General features: G+C 43.0%; 1 long non-coding RNA gene across 2 annotated transcripts; it reads right to left on the minus strand.

The window, feature by feature from the left end:
- Nucleotides 1-3353: 3353 nt before the first annotated feature.
- LOC113889765 lies at nucleotides 3354-24090 on the minus strand. 2 transcript variants are annotated; one of them, XR_003510339.1, is made up of 6 exons: nucleotides 23860-24090; nucleotides 22792-23006; nucleotides 18792-18842; nucleotides 17314-17421; nucleotides 13806-13886; nucleotides 3354-3987 (listed from the first exon to the last, which is right to left on the minus strand). It is a non-coding gene; the product is annotated as an uncharacterized LOC113889765 (long non-coding RNA). The 2 variants fall into 2 exon arrangements; XR_003510338.1 differs by lacking the exon at nucleotides 18792-18842.
- Nucleotides 24091-24415: the final 325 nt, after the last annotated feature.

The raw sequence follows: 24415 nt of genomic DNA on the forward strand, positions 1-24415 counted from the left end.
CTAGTGGTGACAACCAATAACTCTTCAAGATGTTATCAAGTACTCTTGGGAGTGGGGTTAAAATCACCCCTGGTTGAAAACCACTGCTCTGGGACACTGTATATAACCCCTCTCACACCCTGTGCACATAAAAGAATGAAAATAATTACATAGGACAAAAAGTAAACTGGAAGGAATCTGAGAATAATTATGTAAGGCTCAATGAAAAAAGTCTTGACACTTTATACATTTATAGGAAAAATAGGATACAAAATATTAAATATTTAAATTTATTTTAAAATTCTAAATGAAATCATTTCAAAACTCTAAATGAGAAATTTGAACTTATTTTCAGTGACATATCTTTTTACAGAAAATACTACACTTTAAATGGTTTTATGCAATGCTGATCAAGATATTTTAATGATGATCACTTCAAATTTTTAGTAGTCTCTACCAGCAAGAAACTTCAGTCATATAAGCAGATGATGCAAACATTTAAATCATTGTTTACATTCAATAGAAGATTTATAACTTTTGAAATTAAAGAACCTAATAGCTTATCCTTTTATTATACAGATAATTTCTTATAATAAAGCAAAAGTATTTCAGATTTGAACTTTTATCTATCTTGTGTTTCAAAATAACAATGAGGGTTGAGTTTCTATATTGCATATGTACTCTAAGAACACATTTTCACCAGGAGCCAGCATGAAAACCACTAAATGGACTTCTTGTCCATCAGCTGCAGGTGGACAAGATAATTTGATATATGTGAAGACAGAAATCCTGGGTTACCATTTGTCTCTGAAGAGACCAGTAAGCCCCACCAATTTCTGCACCTATCTATCCCAAACTAGCTGCATCTTGGCCTAAGCTCCAAGCTCTAGGAATCTGGCAAATAAACTCCCTGCTGGTCTTCAGACTTTACCTAGGATGGCTAGCGATGTATTCTGAATTCAGGTGTTGAAATTTCCAGGCTGAGGAGCACCTTCTTGGCTGCAGTCAGGGCATCACGTGAAGCAGCACATGGCAAATACGGCACAGTGCGCTAGTCGTCGTCTCTGGAGACTATGAGGGTGGTCCTTAAACCACCCTGCCAAGACTACTCCCTGAAGAGTGGTGAGAAGACCCCTCTTAGTTAGAGGCACCTGGCTCCAGAGCTCGTTACTCCAAGCCCCACCAGGCACTTGAGTGTTGAGAGACTAATTCACAGCATACTTGGAATCCATTTGTGGCACACCACTGTAGCGCACCTTGTAATGTGGCACACAGCTTGGGGAAAGTTCTGCCTTGGAGATTTCTTCCTGGTTCCAGGTGAGTACCCCATGGCTCAGAGAAGGGTGCGTGTCACCCCAGGTCACATGTTAATGACGGAGCTGGGGCCGGAAGCTAACTCTGGTTCCTGGTACCACAGCCATGTAGATCCTTCATTTCTTGTCATTTTTCCCCCTCTCTGTCTTCCTTCTTCCCAGTGACTCATTCACCACAAATTCCTCATGGAACTAGCCTACTAGTTAAAGATGTTAGCTTGTTCAGCACCTACCACAGAGAGGGCAGCGTTTCTCAAGCTTTGATATACACGAGAAAGGAAATTTAAAAGATGGATGTGTTTTACTGCTGTCTGTTTGTGAAGAAAGTTGCAGCAGGAAGAGAGGAGGGTGAAGATTTATAGCAGAGAACATGAGGCAACATTTCCACTTTACTCCCTCTAATATCTTTGGCTGAGTCTTATGGTGAACACCAGATCTTGGTGACCTGTAAGGAGACACTGTGACCCAAAGGTTACAAAAATCCAAGAGGTCAAAATAACAGGTCATTTTATCTGAGAAAAAAAATGGAAATAATTTTAAGTGCTTGAAGGGACATGCAGTGGTTTCCAAACTCCAGGGTGCAGGAGAAGCTCATTAGAAGTTTGTTTAACTTATTTTGGCAAGTAATTCTAAATCAGTTGGTTTGGACTGAAGCCTACAGATCTGCACTTTAACAAGCACTCTGAGATTATCTGATTGAGAAATGCTGAGACAGAAGTAAGACCTTAGAGCTTGATTGCATTATATAATGTGGACTTTGCAAATGGTGAGCGGAAACGTTTTATTTTTTAAATTTAAACAGTTCTCGTTTCTCCTAGATAACTCATATTTAGGATATTCATGTTGTAAATTATTACTTAAACAAAAAAATCCCTCTCCTCTCCCTTTCTGCTTTTATCTATTTCGAAGCTGGGAAAATGTTTTTTGCTATTTTCCCTTGAATGAATGCAAGTTATTTATATAAAAACCCCATTACAAGTAGAATGGCCAAGCCACAAGCTTCCCTGGTCTTTTGAGTCTTTGACCCTTCTCTGTGCACCCCAAGTGCAAATACCTGTTAAGACTCCCCTTGTTTTAGGCAACCTGACTCGACTCACTTGTGCTAGATTCCCCACTCTGTCCCCAGAAAAGGGGAGGTGGACAGTGAAAGAACAGGATAGAGGAGGTGTTGCTAGTGAAGGCCTATCAGAATGCAGGATGTGGGAAACCTCAGAACACTGCTTACCAGTTATGGAAGAGGTGTTACCCCAGGAAACCGCACACTAGAGCCCATAATGGAAGCCCAGAAATGGGCTTATAAACACATTTTCACCCTGTGTTAATAACTTTCTTCTCAAAGTCCTTTTTTATTTAAAAATATATATATATATATATATTTATTTGACTGTGCTGTGTTTTGGTTGTGGCATGTGGGATCTTGAGTTGCAGCATCCCTAGTTCCCCGAGGGATTGAACCCGTGCTCCCTGCATTGGGAGCTTGGAGGCTTAACCGCTGGACCACCAGGGAAGTCCTCCAAGTCCTTTTACATGAACCTTATGCGAGTGTGTGCATCATATCGTATTGTTGTGCGTGTGTGTGTGTGAGAGAGAGAGAATGACTACTACCAACTTACTCATGTGAAAGAAGAAGCTTAAGAGCCCCTGATACACACATTAAATACTGTGCTGTATTTTCATATAAATATTTTCTCATATGTTCTTAGAGAAGACTCCCAGAAGCTTTGTGAAGAAGGTAGACTTGTATTCTTTTTCTCATTTTGAGGAAATGGAGATTTAGAGAATTAACAAGTTGTATAACTTTGAACAAGGGATTCTACTTTTCCATCATTGTTTTTTAACCTATAAAGTAGGGGGATTAGCGCAGCTTATTCTCACAATAACAATATCAGTAACAATGTATCATAATTGCGTGTGTGAGTGCTCAGTTGCTTCAGTTGTGTCCAACTCTTTGCAAACCTATGGAATGTAGCTTGCCAGGCTTCTCTGTCCATGGGAGTCTCCAGGCAAGAGTACTGGAGTGGGTTGCCATTTATTCCTCCAGGGGATCTTCTTGACCCAGGGATCGAACCCGCCTCTCTTGTGTCTCCTGCATTGACAGGTGGGTTCTTTACCACTGGTTGCACCTGGGAAGCTCACATCATAATGAAGTTAGCCCAAATCACTGATAGAAAAGAACTTTAACTCATATATTCTCCCTCCAAACTCAGTAAGTGTTCTTCTCAATAACATGACTTTTTAAAGAGGACAGTTAACTGGAGTCCAAATCTTGCTATATCTCAGGTAACAATGTCAAGAAAAGTCCCTGTGCTGCTTTCCATCTCAGAGCCGGAAGAGTCTGTGCGGACCAGCCTCCTGTGTGTGGATCAACCTTCTCTGTGTGGTCATGTGTCAGGGATACCCTGAGGAAGGTCATCTGACCATGCTCATGGATATTCCCATGAACCCACATGCTCAGAATCCAAGAGTCAGGCCATGGCAGGAAGACCAGGACAGCAGCAGTAGCCTCCTAGAGGGATGGTTCCCTCGGCCAGGACAGGTAGGCATCAGCTTGCTGGAATTCGAAGGCAGCCACACCTGCATCCATTATGTCTTAGCCTCTCCACCACTCCACTTTGCAAGTGAGGAAATAGTACCTTCCATGCAACACCCAGCCATCAGATATCAATCTTGAACAGCAGGGCAGAACAAGTCAGACCTGTGAGTTAGAAGATATCATCCTAGTTACAGGCAGTTGTGTGACCTTGGGAAAGTCACTTGACCTCTTTAAACTTATTTCCATGTCTTCAAAACAAAATCAGTTGGTAAAATAATCTCTAAGACAGATGACTCTAAATCTTTTCAACAGGCATTAAGAATGACTGGGAAGATTTGAGTATAAAAATGGGTTTAGTATAATACAGATTTATCATATTAAACACAAATAAGAATGAACACATCTTAACACATTTATATAAGAAATAGAGGAACTAATTGGTTTATACATTCACTTTCTTTCTATTTTTCAAATAGTTTTAGTAAAATATTCTACCTTGGTGAACAAGTGTGATTAAAATGTTTGAATTTCATAAAAGAAAAATCACTTGGGGTTAAAATGAATACTCATGGGGATCTTGGTCCCTATGATTCTGATACAGTAGGTTGAAATAAGGCACAGGAATCTGATTTTTTAACAAGCACCCAAGTAATTCTGCTAGAAGTGGTCTGCAGACAACACTTTCAGAAATACTGCAAGAGTGAGGGCCCCTTCTGCTCGTGTTGTGTGGATTGTTCATCTCTCCCTGTAGTTAACCAATCACCAAGCGCTGGTGATTACTCAGGCAAATTATCTGCCTCATCCATCCCTTCCCTTGAATGCCACAGCAAAACCAATTTTATGCCAGGATGATAGCAATGACTTCTGATTTGAATTCCTGATCCCATTATTTTGTCGTCCATGTCCTATTACTAGAGTCTGCATATATTCCTAACATCTCATCAGAACCATACAAAGGGGATTGGTTGTCTGTAGGATGAAACCCAAACTTCTTAATCAAGCAAGTGTCTCCACATCCTTGTCTTCCGTGGGTCTTCCCTAGGAATGCTCTGTGCTAAGAGAATCTGACTACTGAGTCTCCTGAATGAGCCTGTGTGTCATCATCAACAAAGCTTTGCTCACATCATGTTTTCCTCCTTAAACTCTCCCCTTAACTGCTTTGTACCCACTGTCTAAATTCTATTCATTTTTGGAAGAACAACTTTAAAGCTCACCTCCTTTAGGATGTCTTTTCTGACCACCCCTCTTGACAGTGAGCTCTTGATTTCTTTAGCTAGCCCGACACAATGAAATGATCATGGTAACATTTCTCCCTACATTGTGTATCTCGGTCTCCTCACCTGCCTTGAGCACAGTGGCATCTAGTAGTTATGCGTTTCTGTATCCTCCCCAGGCTGTGCACAGAGATGGCATTTGATACAGACTTACTGTACATCCTTTTCCCACAGAATGCATTCTCTGTTTAAACAACAAAGCTAGTATGCACTTGACTGAGTTAATTAACTTCTGACATTTTTCTCTGTTTGCAAAATACAAGAACCAAAACAGGATACTCCTCATCCCAGGATGTTACAAGAAACCATTTATTCAAAATGATTAATTGTTGACCAAGAAACAAAATGAACAGGTGTATCTGCCTGCTTGAATTAAGAATGCTTCCTCTAAGTAATAACACAAGCCCTTTCCTCTCTGTGGAGGATTTCCTGGCATCATCAGATGTATTTGTTGTTGTTAATGTAATAACATTTATAGAACATTATAAAGAATCATATACATTATGTTATGCGCTTTTCACAACCAGCTTATGTATTGTGTGTATGAGCTGTCGCTCAGTCGTGTCTGACTCTTTGTGACTCCATGGACTGTAGCCCACCAGGCTCCTCTGTCCATGGGGATTTTCCAGGCAGGAATACTGGCATGGGTTGTCATTTCCTACTCTAAGGGATTTTCCCGACACAGGGATCGAATCTGCATCTCTTGCGTCTTCTGAATTGGCAGGCACATTTTTTTACCACTGCGCCACCTTGGAAACTCACCTTATGTATTAATCATTATTATCTTTATTTTATAGATGAGGAAATTGATGCTTAAGATATTAAACAGTTTAACAAAAATCACCACCTAGTGTCAGAGCCAGAATTTGTATCTTGGTCAGTCTGATCTCAAAGCATTTGGACATTACATTATTTTGTTAACCTAACACCTTATGGACCTGGCATTACAGCGCCTTTTAGTTGTTGCTTGCAGGTTAGTTATCTGGAGAAACTCTAAAATTTTTAGGAGTGAGATGTGCCTTTAATGCTTGGCACATAATAGGTACTCAGTGAAACCTGAATAAATGCAGACTGAAAAGGAGGCTAAGAATGTGACAGATTATAATGTTTCAGGCCAGGTGGTTGTGACAAGTGCTAATAAGTGGCCTCAACCATGTGAGAGGCAGAAGACTCTTCTTCAGCTGCCATCAGGAAAAGGCTGCATGGAGGAGGTTACCTTTGAGATAACAATGCCCCTTTACCTGAGGGTCCCTTCCTCAATACTTTTGGCCTGTACAAGCCCCTGATCAGTAACCAACACGGTGTGCACAGCACAGGGTCCTCAATCACTTAATTATTCAGATGATCTATGTGGCACTTGGGTCCTACGCTGCAACCACATGAACCCACCCTAACTAGCTTAAGTACAAAAGAAATTTACTGAGAATCTTAGGGAGCTCACAAAATCTCCAGAGGGAGCAGAGAATCAGGGTGAGGTGCTATTCAGCCAGAAAGAACACCCAGACACCCTACAGATTAGATGTTTATACCCTTTCATGACTGGGGACAACTACCACAGCCTACAGTGATGATGTTAGATCAAGAATGCCAGAACTCAGCCAAAGCTGTACTCCAAGCCTGGACACTCCAGCCACCTTTTTGTTAAAAGACGGAGTCCATGGGAGGTCTGCATCATCACATTGTTCTCTTCCTAATCAAAGAGCATGAGGTTGCTAGGGGAAACCCAGATTTATGTATGGACATTTGAGCTTCAGTTCAGTTCAGTTCAGTTGCTCAATCGTGTCCAACTCTTTGCAACCCCATGAACCGCAGCACACCAGGCCTCCCTGTCTATCACCAACTCCTGGAGTTTACCCAAACTCATGTTCATCGAGTTGGTGATGCCATCCAGCCATCTCATCCTCTGTCATCCCCTTCTCCTCCTGCCCCCAATCTTTCCCAGCATCAGGGTCTTTTCCAATGAGTCAACTCTTCACATAAGGTGGCCAAAGTACTGGAGTTTCAGCTTTAGCATCATTCCTTCCAAAGAAATCCCAGGGCTGATCTCCTTCAGAATGGACTGGTTGGACCTCCTTGCAGTCCAAGGGACTCTCAAGAGTCTTCTCCAACACCACAGTTCAAAAGCATCTATTCTTCAGCTCTCAGCTTTCTTCACAGTCCAACTTTCACATCCACTCAAGACTACTGGAAAAACCATAGCCTTGACTAGACGGACCTTTGTTGGCAAAGTAATGTCTCTGCTTTTGAATATGCTATCTAGGTTGGTCATAACTTTGCTTCCAAGGAGTAAGCGTCTTTTACTTTCATGGCTGCAATCACCATCTGCAGTGATTTGAGCTTCAAGGAAGGCTAAAAAGAGACTCTGGCTTCTAACTTGGCAGAGCAGAATTCAGAATGTAAACTACTCTCCCAGATGTAGGAAGGTGGTTCACTAGATAGGTGGCATGGGGGTGGGTGGGAGGGATGTCCAAGAGAGAAGGGATGTATGTATACATACAGCTGATTCACTGTGTTGTACAGCAGAAACTGACACAACATTGTAAAGCAACAGTATTCCATTAAAAAAAAAAAAAAGATGCTGAGGGGTTCTATGAGGTATATCAGATAGTAATATCTTATAGCAACAATAATAGCTGTAACTTACTGAGCATATATTAAGTGTTAGACATTTTACAAACATTTTTATTTTCTTCCTTGCCACACAACTGATACTCTTAGTATCCCCATTTCACATAGGTAGACACTAGGGCTGGGACAGGTTAGTTTCTTAAGACCATAACGTTAATGTGTTAAGTTCTATACCAGATTAAATTACAGATCTTGCTACCTCCTTGAACTTCCTCTATCATAGAACTCTCCGTATTTTTATTGTTTGTTGCTATTGTTTAGTCACTAAGTCTGACTCTTTTGGGACTCCATGGACTGTGGCCCCCCCAGGCTCCTCTGTCCATGGAATTTCCCAAGTAAGAATACTGGAGTGGGTTGCCATTTCCTATTCCAGGAGATCTTCCCAATCCAGGGATCAAACCTGTGTCTCCTGCATTGGCACATGGATTCTTTTACCACTGAGCCACCAGGGGCTATTTTATTGTTGTGTTGGTTGCTCCGTCATGTCCAACTCTTTGTGACCCCATGGACTGTAGCCCACCAGGCTCCTCTGTCCATGAGATTCTTGAGGCAAGAATACTGGAGTGGGTTGCCATTTCCTTTTCCAGGGGATCTTCCCAACCCAGAGATCAAACCTGTGTCTCCTGCATTGGCATGTGGATTCTTTTACCACTGAGCCACCAGTGGCTATTTTATTGTTATTATGTACTTAATGGCTGCCTTTTCTGCTAAGTGCCATGAGCATACAGGAGGCCTGTTTCCTGTTATATTCCCAGCACATGTGATATTTATTCACTCATTTAACAGACACCCAACTTCCATTGTGGGTCTGGTACCTTCACATGGTTACTCAACAATGATGCATTAAATTCATCTAATGTGCCAGTCACTGTCACCTGGTGCTGAGAGTGCTGTTGGAACAAGACAGGCAAGGTCCCTGCCTCATGGGATTTACATTCTGCCTGAGAGAGACAGGCAATTAACAAATAAAGAAGTGTATAAAATAACAGAAAGCAATATGCGCTATGAGGAAAAACAAAGCAAAGGAGGGGATAGAAAGTAGTGGGGCGGGGTGATGAGGAGGGAAGGCCTCTTTACAAAGACTGAGTTTGATACACCAGAATGAAGGAGAGAATGACTCCTAAGAAAACCTGGTGAACCGTGCTCTAGGCGGTAGGACAAGTGCTAAGGCCCTGAGGTGGGAGTGAACTTGGCCTGTTCTGGGAATAACAAAACCAGTATGGCTAGCTTGTAACAAATAAAGGGGAAAGTGGTTAGAAATGAGTTCAGAGAGATGGGAAGGTCATATACAGACAGCCTTGAAACCACTCCCTGATATGGAATTTAAGTTTTACCCAGGTGGTGCTAGTGATAAAGAACCTACCTGCCAATGCAGGAGACAAGAGACTCAGGTTCGATCCCTGGGTGGGGAAGATCCCCTGGAGAAGGGCATGGCAACCCACTCCAGTATTCTTGCCTGGAGAATCCCATGAATAGAGGAGCCTGGTGAGCTACAGTCGATAGGGTGGCAAAGTTGTTGGACACAACTACTGAGGTGACTTAGCATGCTTGCTAGCACTGAGGGGTTTTGAAAGGAATGCCATGATATGCTTTAGCTTCAACTAGATTATGGTAGAGGCCATGTGGAAGTTCGCTGGGGGCTGGAGGAAGATTTGACATAGGGAGGTTATGTAGATATTTCAGCACTTAAACAGGAGAGAGAGAACTTGGACTGGGGTATTGGGGATGAAAAGAAATGGCTGAATTTGGGGGTCTATTTTGAAGGTGAAGCAGATTGGTTTCCAAATGTATTCAAATGGGAGTGGGAAAAGAAATGACTTGGGTAACTGGGTGGTAACTTCACTGGTGGCTCAGACAGTAAAGCATCTGCTTACAATGCAGGAGACCTGGGTTCGATCCCTGGGTTGGGAAGAGCCCCTGGAGAAGGAAATGGCAACTTACTCCAGTATTCTTGCCTGGAAAATCCCATGGATGGAGGAGCCTGGTAGGCTACAGTCCATGGGGTTGCAAGGAGTCGGACATGACTGAGCAACTTCACTTGCGTAACTGGGTAAATGGAGATACCATTTCATGAGGTATAGAAGACTTGGGCAGGAGACCACCAGAAGAAAGACTTAGACTTCATGGTACTTGCATATGGACATTTAAAAGACTCTGATGCTGGGAGGGATTGGGGGCAAGAGGAGAAGGGGACGACAGAGGATGAGATGGCTGGATGGCATCACTGACTCGATGGACACGAGTCTGAGTGAACTCCGGGAGTTGGTGATGGACAGGGAGGCCTGGCGTGCTGCGATTCATGGGGTCGCAAAGAGTCGGACACGACTGAGCGACTGATCTGATCTGATCTGACCTGGATCTGAGTGGTGATGTTGAGAGGCATTGGATAGATGGGTGTAAGAGCTGGGATTTCAGGGTGAGGTTAGGACTAGATGTACAAACATGGGAGATGAGTATACAGCTGAAGTTTCAAGTCTGAAGACTAGATGAAATAGCCTTAGCTGTTGCTGCTACTGCTGCTAAGTCGCTTCAGTCGTGTCCGAGTCTGTGCAACCCCATAGATGGCAGCCCACCAGGCTCCCCCGTCCTTGGGATTCTCCAGGCAAGAATACTGGAGTGGGTTGCCATTTCCTTCTCCAAAGCATGAAAGTGAAAAGTGAAAGTGAAGTTGCTCAGTCATGTCCGACTCTTAGCGACCCCATGGACTGCAGCCTACCAGGCTCCTCCATCCATGGGATTATCCAGGCAAGAGTACTGGAGTGGGAGGTGCCATTGCCTTCTCCTGGCTAGAACTCAGTAAACTTGCTAAATATTTAGGGATAGAGATTGAGTTGAAACATAGGTCTGACTCAAAGCCTTAAGGCACATAACTTGCAACATCCTTCCTGAACTTTAGGACAAGAAGAGGAAGCAATTTTACTGAAGGCGAGGGATATTAGTAGAGGGATAGAGCCACTGATCAAAAATAGGTGGGGGGAGGGGGGTAGAAAGAGGAGTGCCAGATGGGAAGGGAAGAACATGAAAGGTAGTGGCCAGCAGCGGGTGGGGAGAAGAGGGCGGAGCCTACCGTCTCTGGCTGGGGCTCCTTTCATCTTCCATTGTCAGGCGCTGTAATTTGTGTGCTTACAATCGCCATTTGCCCATTGAGTGGTTTTCTTGGTTTCCTTATCTGCATTTTCTAGAATCACTCATGCAGCTCACTTGACAAGAGCTCTTGAGAGCAATTTATTTCTATCAGGTGTCAGAATAGCCATCTTTTCTTAAGAAATTTAAAACAAATCCTGAGAAATCTAGGGATCCCATAACATTAGGTTTTCTTTTTGTGTATCAATGCTGGGAAGCTTAAACCCTCTTGAGTGACATTTTTGCTTCAGCCTCATTTCAACTCCATTTTATGCTCCAATTATGTTTGTCTTTTTTACTTTTGGCCACACCATACGGCTTATGGGATCTTAGTTCTTGACCAGGGACTGAGCCTGGGCCTTGGCAATAAACGCAGAGAGTCCTAACTCTGGGACCATGAGGAAATTCCAAAGTTATTCTGCAGTTTGGCTGGATCTTGAGGCTTGTGGGATTTTGATCCCTGACCAGGGATCGAACCCTTGGCCCATGCAGTGGAAATGCAAAATCTTAACCACTGGATGGCCAGGGAAGTTCCTGTCTTTTTTTTTTTTATGTGCTTCTTGTTTAAATTTCCTTTACTCTTTTTAAATATCCCTAACAGCTGCATCAACTGCTATATGGACCAAGGCAGGGAATAACAAACACATGTGGCATCTGAAAGACCCTTCCTTTCAAATAATCTGTTCCATTGCCCTTATAAACTCACTTGTCAGATGTGTTGTCTCAACATCTGGTAGAGAAACTATGTTCCTCAAGTCCACCAAGGGACTGTCTCCCACTTCGGAAACAGGCTCCCAATTTGGAAAAAGGCTCCGAATTCCTTTTACAAGGAGAAGGAGTAAATAGGCTCAGTTCTCCTTCCTCCAATCACTCTACAAATGAGAAGTAGCATTAGCTTAAGTACGTATAGCAGGAATGAAAGAGACCCAAATGTGGCCTGCACACTTAGCATCACCTCTTTGGTCAAATCCAAAGAGTAACAACTAGTGTGTTACTAGTGTAACAACCGCATGCTGCCACAGCGAATGCAAGAGCAAGGGCTGCAGCCTGACAGTCTAAGCTGTAGTTGTCCTAGGACACAGTCCCAAGCATACAGGACCAGGGCTGTGGGCCTCCCGTGTCCCTGTGAAGGACTATTGTCCAAGCCAATGTCAGCTCACTTCTGGAAGGGAGAGATCACCGTGCTCCAGAAACAAAATCGTAGTATGGAGTCCTTGGCATTGGTCATGGCAGAAGACAGCAGTGCTACAAGCCTCAACAGGAAAACAGGAAAGTGAGCACTGTGTGAGATGGGCAACATCCTGGGGACTCCCAGAATGAACAGAGAGGAGCCTGACGAAACTGGAACTACTGCAGTAGCAGGTGGAGTTGGGGAGGAAGAGCCAAAGATATGCTGTTTTTTGATATGGAATTATTGGTTGGGCTAAAGAAATTCTAGTGAAAGACTATTTTAAGAAAGTTGAATAATAACAACACAGGCAAAGTTTATTTAAATCTGCTTCTGTTAGTGTCCATGGACACTAGGGTAAATTTCCCTCTAATGTAGAAGAAGTGCTTATGAACTCATTGTTGGGAGTGAGTAAGCTGTACACTGGAGATGACAGATATATTTCCAGTCATCAATCAGCCATTTGTGAACATTTATTAGGAACTGATTACCAGCTTCTACTGTGCTTGGGGCAGATCTACTTATAGAAACTGGTTGTCATGGAAACTGCAGATAGCTACAGTCCTCTCTGGACCTGAATGAGGAGCTAAAAGTCCTCTAAGTTATTGTCTCTAGCTAAGAGGCCCAGGAGCTTCAAGACTGTTCTAATACTAGACTTCTGGTTTTATTTACGACTCCCCCATTTTAGTTCTAAAAGGTACTGTGAAATTAGGACTCTTTTGATAAAGAGGAAGATAATGATTCAAGCAGGTAACACCCCCCTCAAGGTCTGTACTGAGTATTTTGAGCATGCAAAGCCACACTTTGCATTTGCGTCAGCCTAGCTTACAGTGCAGAGAGAGCAAGGGGCTAACAGAGAGAGAGAACAGAGGGCCTCTGATATATGAGATGGACTAGGGTGAGTTGATCATATAATATGTACTTTTATTTGGTTCACACTGGTTTGATCCAGTGTGATTTACATGATTTACACAGGCCCAGAATCCCAAAGATGAATGGCGGAGACTAAGGAGGAGTGACTCGCTTATTATACCTGCCCTCTCAAATTCCAGCTCTGCTGTTGAATGATTTTTTTGACATTAGACAAATTCCTCAAGTCCTCCAAGCCTCAGATGCCTCCTATGTTGAATGGAAAGATCATTTATTTGATTATGGAGTTATTTGAAGAACAAATAAGAAACTGCATGTAAAAAGTTATTGTTCCTTTTTTTCTTTCAAATATTAGAAATTAGTGGTCCTTTCCTTTAGTTTCACGTCAAAAGGTTGGCATCCTGGTTAAGGTTATGTTTGCATTTATTCAGCTTTGCATGCTCGGACTCTGGCAATGTGCCTGGTTTACTGTAGGAGTTAGTGAATGTTTGTTGTTGAAGAAATGAGAAAGACTTGTAGTTACTTTGCTTGTGATCTCTTTGATATTAAATTCCAAGAATTGGAAGGGAAGTCTCAAGGTCATCTGGCCATGCCTCTGCTTCTGTCCATAAAGAAGAGGTAGGTTGGTATAAAATGAAAGCTGTTCCAAGGATATGAGTGTCTGTGGATCTCACAGCTGGTCAACAGAGCCTTTGGATGGAAGTTCCAGTAGGACGCAAAACAGAGTGAAATTGACTTACCTCTCGGGATGGCATCACTGACTCGATGGATGTGAGTCTGAGTAACTCCGGGAGTTGGTGATGGACAGGGAGGCCTGGCGTGCTGAGATTCTTGGGGTCGCAGAGTCAGACACAACTGAGTGACTGAACTGAAATGAACTGAGATGAAGTAGACTGTTTTTTTTTTTCAGTACTTACCCAGTAGATCCATCTTCTCTAAAATAATTCCACCATCTTTAACCTCCTGTTGGCTTATGAGATCATATCTCTAGAAGACTCCTATTGAAAATGCAAATATGTTCTTAGAGAATGGTAGCTTGCAAAGTCATTAATAAGTTATTGAACCAGCAAAGAGTGGGGACCACTGAACAGTAAGCTTTTCAAGGGAGTCAGGGAGGAGGGATTGAGGGAAGATTTGGGGGTTATTTCTCAAAGACCATGAATTAGCTGGCATGCCTTGGTGGGTCCCACACACGCATCAGGGAAAAAAGAATTCAGAAACTCTGGAGCAGACGTCTAAGGCACATGGGACAAACTCTGTCATTTGGACCAATTTTTACGGTAATTAAAGTTTTCGGGAAACAGTTACCTGAATTTCCTCCTGTCACTCTCATGACAACTGTCCAAAGTAGTCAAGGAGGATCCTGATCACCCCGCTACAGTTTCAAAGAAGACACTGTGGCCCAGATCAGCCATGTGATCTGTTTAACACCACTCAGGTTATAAGTAGCAAATGTGGTACTCGAGTTTCTTTCTTTTTACTCTTAACTGAGTTTTCATTAAATTCTACTCCCTCCTTGACTTGGATAACCCAACCAAACAAAACAGTAGTGACAGTGAAATACGAATAATACCAGCAGCCCTCTTTTATGATGCTATGACTACGTAGCAGCATTGTGCTAAATACCTGAGAAACCTCTTGTCATTTATTAATTATCACCAATATTTTCCGGTTGTGGGGAATGAGTAGTGGAGGGGATTTAATGCTGTACCCACCTTCCTGCAGATGGTGAGAGATGAGCATGGACTCAAATCCCTGTTGTCAGAGTTTGGAAGTGCTCAGAGCTTTTCCAGTAAAGGATCTCTGGGTTGGAAGGATCTTAAAGGTAACTTGGCATAATCGTCCATCTAAATCTTTCTTCAGTGTCTCCCTAAATGGTTCTCATGGATTTGGCTTGGAGAAATCAATCTCCCTATTTCCTGGGGGCAATTTGCTCCATTTTAGGACCATTCTCATGGTTAAATCACCAAAGAGAGAAAGTTTTATTTTTTCAACAGCAGATACAAGAACATTTTCACAGGAAAACACTTTGATAGCCTCTTTTGAGGGCAGTCTAGCCTCTTGAGGTCTAAGAGTTGGCTAGTGCCGTTTTAGAGAGAAGGACCAAGGATTGTGTAAGAGAGAGAATGACTTGTAGCTCTCAGAGGGCTTGGAGAATGAGCATATAAAAAAGGGGAAAGGAGGGAGGGTGAGTGAAATGGTGGCCTGCTGTGTGCTTCCTCATGTATCTCTTCTTTACTATCCCCTGCCCCTCCCCCCCCAAAAATTCTGTGAAGTCTACAAAACCCTAAAACATTTAGATTTTTACAGAAACCTTTGAAAGGGTTGGCCAGGGGATATTCCCAAAGTAATAAAGGTAGAACTTGTCTTCAGGGAAGCTGATCATATGAGCCTAAGGCACAGAGGGCTGGCAGATAACTCTGGGAGGAAGCTCTTGTGGATGGCAGAATGGAAGGTTGTAGCAGATCGAATGAGATTTTATAGTCTACAGAAGCCTCAGTTGATGCTTGAGTTATAAGACATTCTCCAAATGATTGCACTTATGTCTTTTCTTTTGGCTGGATTGTTTCAAGTAGAGAAGAAGAAAATTAGCCCAGCAGATTCTTGACATGCAAATGAGATACTTTCTGAAATTTTCTCAAATCCTCATCTTCACAAGTATTACCACAGCCCACAATCTCCTATACATTCATCTATGAAAGAAGGGTAATAATATCTGCCCAACAGGAGTTTTGGGAAAATGTAGTGAAATCATGTGGTAAGTGGAGATAAAACACCATAGAGAATCTGATGCTAGGCCATCAAGCTAAGCTCATTCATTTGCTAGATGACTTGCTTTTCATAGTGTAATCCGAATTTGTGCCTTGGCAAAAATTTTAAACAGTGGTATAATATGGCCTTTGGAGGGTAGCGTGAAAATCACTGAAACCTCAAATATGAAAGCTACAAGTGCCCAAATTCGCCTATGTCAAGCCATGCATTCAAAGGATCTTCCATAGTTTCTGGGTTTGAAACCCTCGGGCCTTTGCATGTCAGCCATCAGTTTCACACTTCAAAAGATGAATGATATAGGATAATAGTGCCATCTATTTCTGCCAGCTTTTTCTTCCAGCTAACAATGATCTCATCTCTGAGGTCTTATTCTCCCTCTTACTAATTAATATCCAGGAACAGTAACTATTGATTCAATAATCTCCACTCCTTGCTTCTTCTGTCATCAGCAGAGCTAGAAAGAGATGTTGTCTAACTGTGGCTAGAATCATGCTGTGGACCAAGGGAAGGGCTGGGATCAGAGATCAAAGCTTGGCTGGAAGCCAGGTTTATGAGCTAACATCATCTTGTTTTTAGTCTCCCAGGGGAATTGTGAGAGGCAAGAACTCCACTTGTTTGATTTGTTTGACTAAAGAACATGAATCTCAAGATAGAAGGAGTAAGATTGGTATCATAAATAATTTTGAGAACTATAGCGTAGTCACACACACATTGTAAGGCCCCATGGGCAAGCCGGAACTCCCAGACTGCACGTTTATATCAGCTACGTGAGCCCCCTGAGCGCCTGACATGAGATGATTGATTCTCCTTGGAAAGAGACCAGCTCAGGTCCCCCAGCCCTCTGAAGATAAGACAGGGGAAACGATGACAAGAGGGGAGAGGCTGAGGAATCGCATTCCCAAGACGATCAGTGGGGATTGGCAGAATGGATCAGGAATGTTGTTTCTTGCAGGAAAGACGTGGCATTATCTCAGGACCATCTGGTGGCAGCAGGAACGAGAAGGGGGATGGAGGCTCTGAGCAATGGTCACGTAGCCTCATCTCACTGTTTGCAGACGCCCACGATCAAGCAATTTCCTGACAGAAGTGGGTCAGCTATTAGCCTGGGCTCAAGAAAAACAGAACTTCAAGGAATTAGAGAAATGATCTGCAGAGGCTGTATGATTCCTCTACCAAGAAAACCTGAGACACTATCCACAGCTTGCTATAACATGGGCAAAGTCACCAGACTCGAGGAGAGAATAGAATGCTCTTGATCTTTCAGTAAAATTGATCTTGACTCAGGCAGGCCAACTCTCTTGGACCCTCAGTGTAAGATGGCATTTATGGACTCCAGGGCTCCATCTGGCCTCTGTATGCATTTGAGCCCACTTTAGTGATTACAGAACTGTTGGATTAGTTCCCAACTTTAAAAGATCAAAGTTATCTTCCTCTGAAATCCTTAATACAGACTCTAGGGATTCTCCATGGAAATTTTAAAATGACATGGGATCAAGACACATATTTTCTGGAAGGCCGTGAAGATTCAGAGGAGTGGAAGACCTCCTCTTAAATACATGATGCAGGATTGGGGAGTTTGAGACACGAACAGGGAAACTCAATTAGACAAAGTTTTTCAAAGGCCTACATGGAAAACTGGAGGGGAAATCTCACCTCACACCTGGGGGACTGATCAAGGTTTCTTCTTCAAAGGGCATGTGCAGGTTCTGCTGAGTTTCTTGCCAGTGGGAGGAGCTGACTTTGGTGGATGCTGCCTCCATCCTGGAGAAAGGAAATTAGGAAAATCAGCTGAGATGGGAGAACAAGTACCATCCGGCTGCACCACCTCTTGCTGATAGTTTTCCCCCCAGCATTAGGCCTATCTGTGCTAGGAACAGGGCTTCCCAGATGGCACTAGTGGTAAAGAACCTGCCTGCCAATGCAGGACCTGTAAGAGACTCGGTTGGGTTTGATCCCTGGGTAGGGAAGATCCCCTGGAGTAGGGCACAACAACATATTCCAGTATTCTTGCCTGTAGAATCCCATGTACAGAGGAGCCTGGTGGGCAACAGTCCATGGAGTTGCAAAGAGTTAGACATGACTGAAGCAACAAGGCAAGCATGCATGTGCTAGGAATGCTGAGAGGGACTCTGCCTTTTCATGCCGAGAAGTAGGCACCTTGATCAAGGCAGGATGACCCCCAGATGTCACTTCTGCACCCAAAAGGGACCAGGGTGCATAGCTCCTCAGAGCATGCATCTGGGCCCCTCCAACACTGGGTGTGCAGAAGGAGCTGCAGTGGCAGCTGGTGTTTGCACACCCTCTCCCTGGGGACCCGAGGCTCAGAGTCATATGAGTCCTGCATCTGGTTCAGAAGCAAAGATGTAGGGGCAGAAAGCTAAACTGGTCCTTCATAACGACTCACATAAGAGCGAAAACACCCTGGCTGGAACTGGAGGGGGCCAAGATGTAGGGATGGTCTTGGGTTTGAGCCAGTGAGGGGAGGAGGAAGAGGTCTGGGTACACTGTATCTGCCAGAGATTTCCAAGGTGTCAAAGGAGTTAAGGGCATATCTTGGGATCAGAAAACTGATTCTTCCTTGGGCAGTTTCTTTAATTCCATAGACTGTTTATCCCCTCTGTCTAATAGGGGTGATAATAAGAGTTCTGGCTTCACAGACTGCTGTGAGACCTAAGTGAGGTCACAAAATGTCTAGAGCACTTAGCTCAGGCCCTGACCCTCAGCACACACCCTCTAAAGCATCGCTATCTTTAACCTCATTCTCCAAGGTGGTTGGAGCTGAGATGGGCAGGCTGGAGGAATCTGACTTCCTGATCAAGTGTCCACCAGGAGTCTGTTTAAGAGACCTTGTTACTATAGTGACTCATGTCTGGAATCATTATTGCATCCTGACTGGGTTGTCCTCCTGCATTTGCGGACTGAATCACCATCATCAATAGGAAAGAATTATCTTTCCTTCCAGTATTCCAAACTAGCTTCTACAGGTCTCTCCTAATTTCTGTGGCCTTGTAGTTTAAAGCAGTAGAAAGATACAGAAAAGTTGTTTTCTCCATTATTGATGCTGTTATTATAACTAACTTTAATTAGTTGAGTGCCTGCTACGTGTCATCTCATTTAATCTACATACTCACTAGTGAATGAAGCAACTCCATCACATGGAATGGAAGTCTCATGGAAAGAGACTGAAAGAGAAGAAGAAAAATGGAGTAGAAGCAACATGGTAATCCTCTCCCCCAAAGTACCCTCATTCTTGAGTAGATGTGGGATCCCCTCAAGGGACTCCTAACCCCTGGGGTGTACTCTCTGGGGCCTAAAGTCCTTAACAAGTGGAGGCAAGCACTAGACACCTTCATATTACATAGTTCTTCTGAACTAGCTCCTTGTCAAAGGTTTGGTGTTTTGCTATAAAATATTTGCAATATCCATCTCTGTAACTCTGGGCTGGAATTTTGCTCTGCTAATGAACATAAACTTCAACTCCTACCCCTTACCACTCTCCTTGAAATGAGCACTCACCTGTTTAATTGAACTTTTCAGTTCAGAAAAAATCCAGTATTGTCTGTGAGCACATCAAAGGACCTCTTTGTGAACATTTCCTAGAAGCTTCGGGCTTCCCTGATAGCTCAGTTGGTAAAGAATCTGCTTGCGATGCATACGACCCCAGTTTGATTCCTGGGTCTGGAAGATCTGCTGGAGAAGGGATAGGCTACCCACTCCAGTATTCTTGGACTTCCCTTGTGGCTCAGCTGGTAAAGAATCTGTCTGCAATACTGGAGACCTACGTTCGACCCCAGGGTTGGAAAGATCCCCTGGAGAAGGGAAAGGCTATCCACTCTAGTAGTCTGGCTGGAGAATTCCATGGACTATAGTCCATGCGGTCGCAAAGAATCAGACTCGACTGAATGACTTTCACTTCCCAGAAGCTTCCTTGGGCTTTCCCTAATCAGAACCAGAACTCTCTACTAATGCATTCCATTTCTGTGGGATAAGCCAGAACCTTCCCAGATTTCTTTTGCTCTGGCAAGGCCCCTCAACACAGGAATTGCCTTCCTGCCTGCCTTCCTTTCCTTTTTCCCTTTCTCCCTTCATTTTTTTTTTCTCCCATCATTTGTGTGTGTGTTTAAATTAAACTTATTTCCAAGTCCTCACTTTCCTACTCTCTATGTGCCCTTGGGCAAAATTAACCTCTGTGGGTATCTAAAATATATAAAGTGATATAAAGTGAAAACACCTCTTTCAGCCCTAAAATCAAATTGAACCCTAATGCCTAGGATAGTAAACAAGAGCTTGGGCACTGGAGTCAGTCAGGATTGAGTTTCACTCCCACTCACTTTGCCACTTACCTCATGACCTTGGTGAAGGATGGCATGTTCTTTGGGCCTCAGTTTTTCTAACAAGGAGATAGCACTGACCTCATAGGATAAGAGGGTTGGATGTTGCAGCGGTACTAAGCGGTGCACTTATTATGTGCCTGATTCTGCTCTAAGCTCTTTACATGTGTTGACTCATTTTATTTGCATGCTATTTCTATAACATTTCATTTTGTTAGGGTCTCTTCTCTTGCTTAATTTTCTAGCTTGTTGAGAGTCTTTATTTGCTTATTTTAAACTTAATTCCATCACTTTAAACATAGGAAGTGATAGAAGTAAGTTTAAAATAAGCAAATAAAAACTCTGAACTATAATACAGTTGGCTTCTCTGTCTTCATTCACTCTGTTTTTAAAAAATATATTGTGAATCCTATGACCGAGAAGACAACACTAAGGAAGCAGAGCTAAACCTTTGTACATTAAAATGCTAGAGAATTGTTGATACATGCAAATAACTCATGGCAATGACAGACAAGCAAACTCCGAGTCTCTGGGCGTAGAGCCAGGTATTGACGTGTTTTAAAACTTCCCCAGTTTATTCTAACCATCAGCCAGGACTGAGAACCACAGTCCTATGTTGTGAGTCCAAGGTTACTCCTCTAGACCAATAAGCCATGAAGGTATGTGAGTAAAGTGGTTATCAGCTATGACCCTGGTTTATCACTGCACTGACATCTCTAATGAAGCTAATTGTCAAATCTCCCTCTAAAATCAGAATACATTTTTTTAGCATGCTCCTGGCCAGGCTACTCCAGTAATCCTCTCAGACAAGTGCTGGCGTCTAGTGATGATCATTTTCATGCCTAAATGTTTAGAAATATACTCTAGGCTTTTGCCCAAATCAGAGGCATAGTCTTACCATTTCTGAAATTCAACTTTGGAAAATTAGAAACTTTGCTTATTTCTAGTCTTCTGGAACCTTACTTCATACTTGTCAAAGGTCATAGAAACATGGCTCCCTCATCAGAATTGCAACTTTTCTCAACTCTGTGGGATATGACACTTATGTATTTGAAAGGCAAGAAGTTAAACTATATGCTCTTTTTCTAGTCCTTGCTTATTTCCAAGGGGGTGGCAGGCATTGACAGCTTACTAACAGCTTTCTCTGAAGAAATCGTCTTCACTAATCCCCTTTTAATTCTTCAGCATCGCAAACCTCTTTCTCAGTGTATTTAAGTTATCCAACAGTCTCCTGTCTACTTCATGCTTGCTGGCCTTCTGGGTGCACACACACAACATTTGCTTCAGTGTCTAAGATTTTGGTGCCTTGGATACATCCCATTTATCAAACCCAGTAAATGAACACGAACCAAACTGCCTACTTGGTTTTTTCTATGAAGATCTGTTGCACAGCATTATACTTGAAGCCAACTTATATTCTCCAAAACTTTCTTCTGTATCCTAGAAGCCTGATTCAGCACAGCCTACGTGTTGGTTGTCAGTTCCCTGTGCCAAGAGTTTTCACAGTACGCAGAAAACAGGTCAAAAATCTGTTGTGAAAGGATGAAATAAATTGGCCTTTCTATTTTTTTCCTTCTTTCTCACTCTAAGGTAATTTCAACTTTTATTATTCCATGATTATACTCTGCAATTTCCTTTATATACTAAGGAAGCTTATTATTATGGAGTCCATCTTGAGCCGGATTGTTTAACATTTTAATTCCTATAATCCTCACAAAATCTCTTGCAGGTGAGTGCTGCTTTGTTTATTTTACAACTTGGGAAGCAGAGCTTCTGAGTTATTAAGTAAGCTGCCAACATTCTGACAGACAGCAAGTGGCAGAGGTGTGATTCAAACCTGTGTCAGTCTGAGCCACTGTGCTTTATGCTGCTGCTGCTAAGTCACTTCAGTCGTGGCTGACCCTGTGCAACCCCATAGACAGCAGCTCACCAGACTCCCCTGTCCCTGGGATTCTCCAGGCAAGAACACTGGAGTGTGTACTGTGCTTTATATAGCCTCAGTCAGAGCAGCCAGCTCTAGGCTACCCCAGGCCTCCATCATTAGTGACCAGCAATACTTATTCCCCCTGGATTCAGATACACCCACAGTATCTCCAGCACAGTATTCCCATGGCCGCTCATTACCTTTCAAAGCTGGCAGGTAAGCAGAAGGCTTTGTCATCTCTTCACAACTTGATGGGTACTCTTATATAAACCGTATCCTCAACAGATACATTTTTACAATCTATCAAAAATTTTAATTCTTAAAAAAAAAAAACTATTTATTTATTTTTTGGCTGTGCTGGGTCTTATTTGCAGCACACGGGATCTTTAGTTGTGGCATGAAAACTCTTTTTAGTTCCCTGACCAGGGATTGAACTTGGGCCCCCTGCATTGGGAACATGGAATAGAGTTTTAGCTACTGGACCGCCAGGGAAGTTCCCCCCAGAATCTTAATTCCTTTTAACTGAATTCCTTCCCATTCTCTTAGAGCAAACTAATTCTATGTGCTCACTGAGATTTTCTAACTCTGACCCCTTCCTAGCTTTACAACGTCATCCTGAGTCTCTTTTTCCCTATATTTCTGCCCTCTGGACACATGGGAATCTTTCATTTCCTCAGAGTCCCTGTTCCTTTGCCACTCAGGGCCTTTGCATATGCTGCTCTTACTCTCTGTAACATTTATCCTCTCCTTCTTTACCTGGTGAACTTCTCTTCCTAGATCTCCATATGCTATCTCTTGAGTCCCAGCTAGATCAGGTCAGACCCCCATGTCATCTATTGCTTTTAACACTCTGGAACTTTATTTCATGCAACTTACCATGGTTTATGACTATGCATTCATTGCATTTTTAAATCAATTCTATCACTTCTCCGTTGAATTTCATAGTCTCCGTGTCTGACACATAGTAGGCAGACAAGCAAACACAGACCAGGGTCTTCAAACTTCAAATCATTACAGGAGTCTCCTGAATGGCCAGTTTCCTTTGTGCTTTGAACGTTTCAAGTATTAACGGCAATAAACATGCAGAGGCCCTGTCAGGAAATAATACTTTTGTGAAGTGGGGCCACACCAGGCAAATGACCACCCCTCTTTTCCCAGTAGGCCCCTGGTCACATGGACACACGCATGCTCTCTTGCTGGACTATACCACTTCCATCCAGAGGCATGGATAGAGTGATAAAGGAGAAAGCGGAGTGCTGGGGCCAGGGGTTGAGTTCCAGCTCTAATGCTCTGTAGCCGTGCAGCATTTGTCATGTGGCTTAACTTCTCTAGTCCTCAATTTCCTTATCTGTAAAATCCCTCACTCATAGGATTCCTGGGGAGGCACAATGGGTTAATGAATCCAAAGTACCCTCCCAGCACAGAGACTCGCTTACTGTATGAGAGTTCTTCCTTCCCCTAGGGTACACTACATACCTGGGAAAACAGCAGTGCATTTCTTCAGTCAAGTTAAAAAATTAAAATGGTTGACATTATCCTACAGACCATAGTCTAAATATTCCTCCTATATTAATCTATTTTAAACTTAGAAGAGCCATATGAAGAAAGCACTAGTATTATCAGCTTCATTTTACACATGAGGAAACTGCGCTTCAGAGAGATGAAGTAACTTAAAGTCACATAGCTAACTGTCATCATAAACCCAGTTTGTTTATACTCTTAGACCACTACGTGCTATTGTCTGTTGGCTGATAAAGTAGAAAGGAATCATAGGCAGTGAAAAGATCATTAGCTTTGGAAAGAGAACCATCTCCCAGTTTTGCTATTCCCTGGGTGACCTGGCCAGCTCAGTTCTCCCTTGTCCAAAATGGATATCGTGCCCCCACCCCCAGCCTCCAGGATGAGAGCCAAGCAAGAGGACGAATGTAAAACGCCTGCACATACCTGGCATCAGACAAACGTTGGCCTTCTCCTCTCCTGACAATCAAATCTCTTTCTTTCATAAAAACGTAAGCTTTGAGTTTTCTTGCCAATAACCTGGGCTGGGTAAAGAGAACTTTGGCCCTTGACCAGCTCTAGAGTTTCTCGGATAAAAATTGTTGACATTGAGCCCACACAAAGCTGGAAACTCCCAGAGGGATAAATACACAGGCTCTGACCCAGCCCAGACTTCCCCTGAATTCTACAGAGTTTCAACACTTCTGAGGCTCTGAGAGAGCTGAGACCAAGGTTCCGGAAATGCAGAGCCCAGCCTGGGGGAAGAGAGCACTACTCTTATGAACGGGAGGGAGTCTTGGTGACCAGATTTAGCAGACTGGGTTCCAGCCACACTGTCCCTGCCTTTCAGAACCTTTGTGAATGTTCCTCTAGGAACCAGTGGTTTTAATAGAAAAAAAAATTTTTTTTTCTGACCTTGGCCTTTTGATTGTCAGAGTCTTCCTGCACGATAAAGGTCAAGAGTTCACCCAAGGTGCCTCAGGATATATGCTGAGCACTCTGA

The sequence above is a fragment of the Bos indicus x Bos taurus genome, chromosome 3 (genome assembly GCF_003369695.1).
Source record: "Bos indicus x Bos taurus breed Angus x Brahman F1 hybrid chromosome 3, Bos_hybrid_MaternalHap_v2.0, whole genome shotgun sequence".
NCBI classification, from domain to species: Eukaryota; Metazoa; Chordata; class Mammalia; order Artiodactyla; family Bovidae; genus Bos; species Bos indicus x Bos taurus.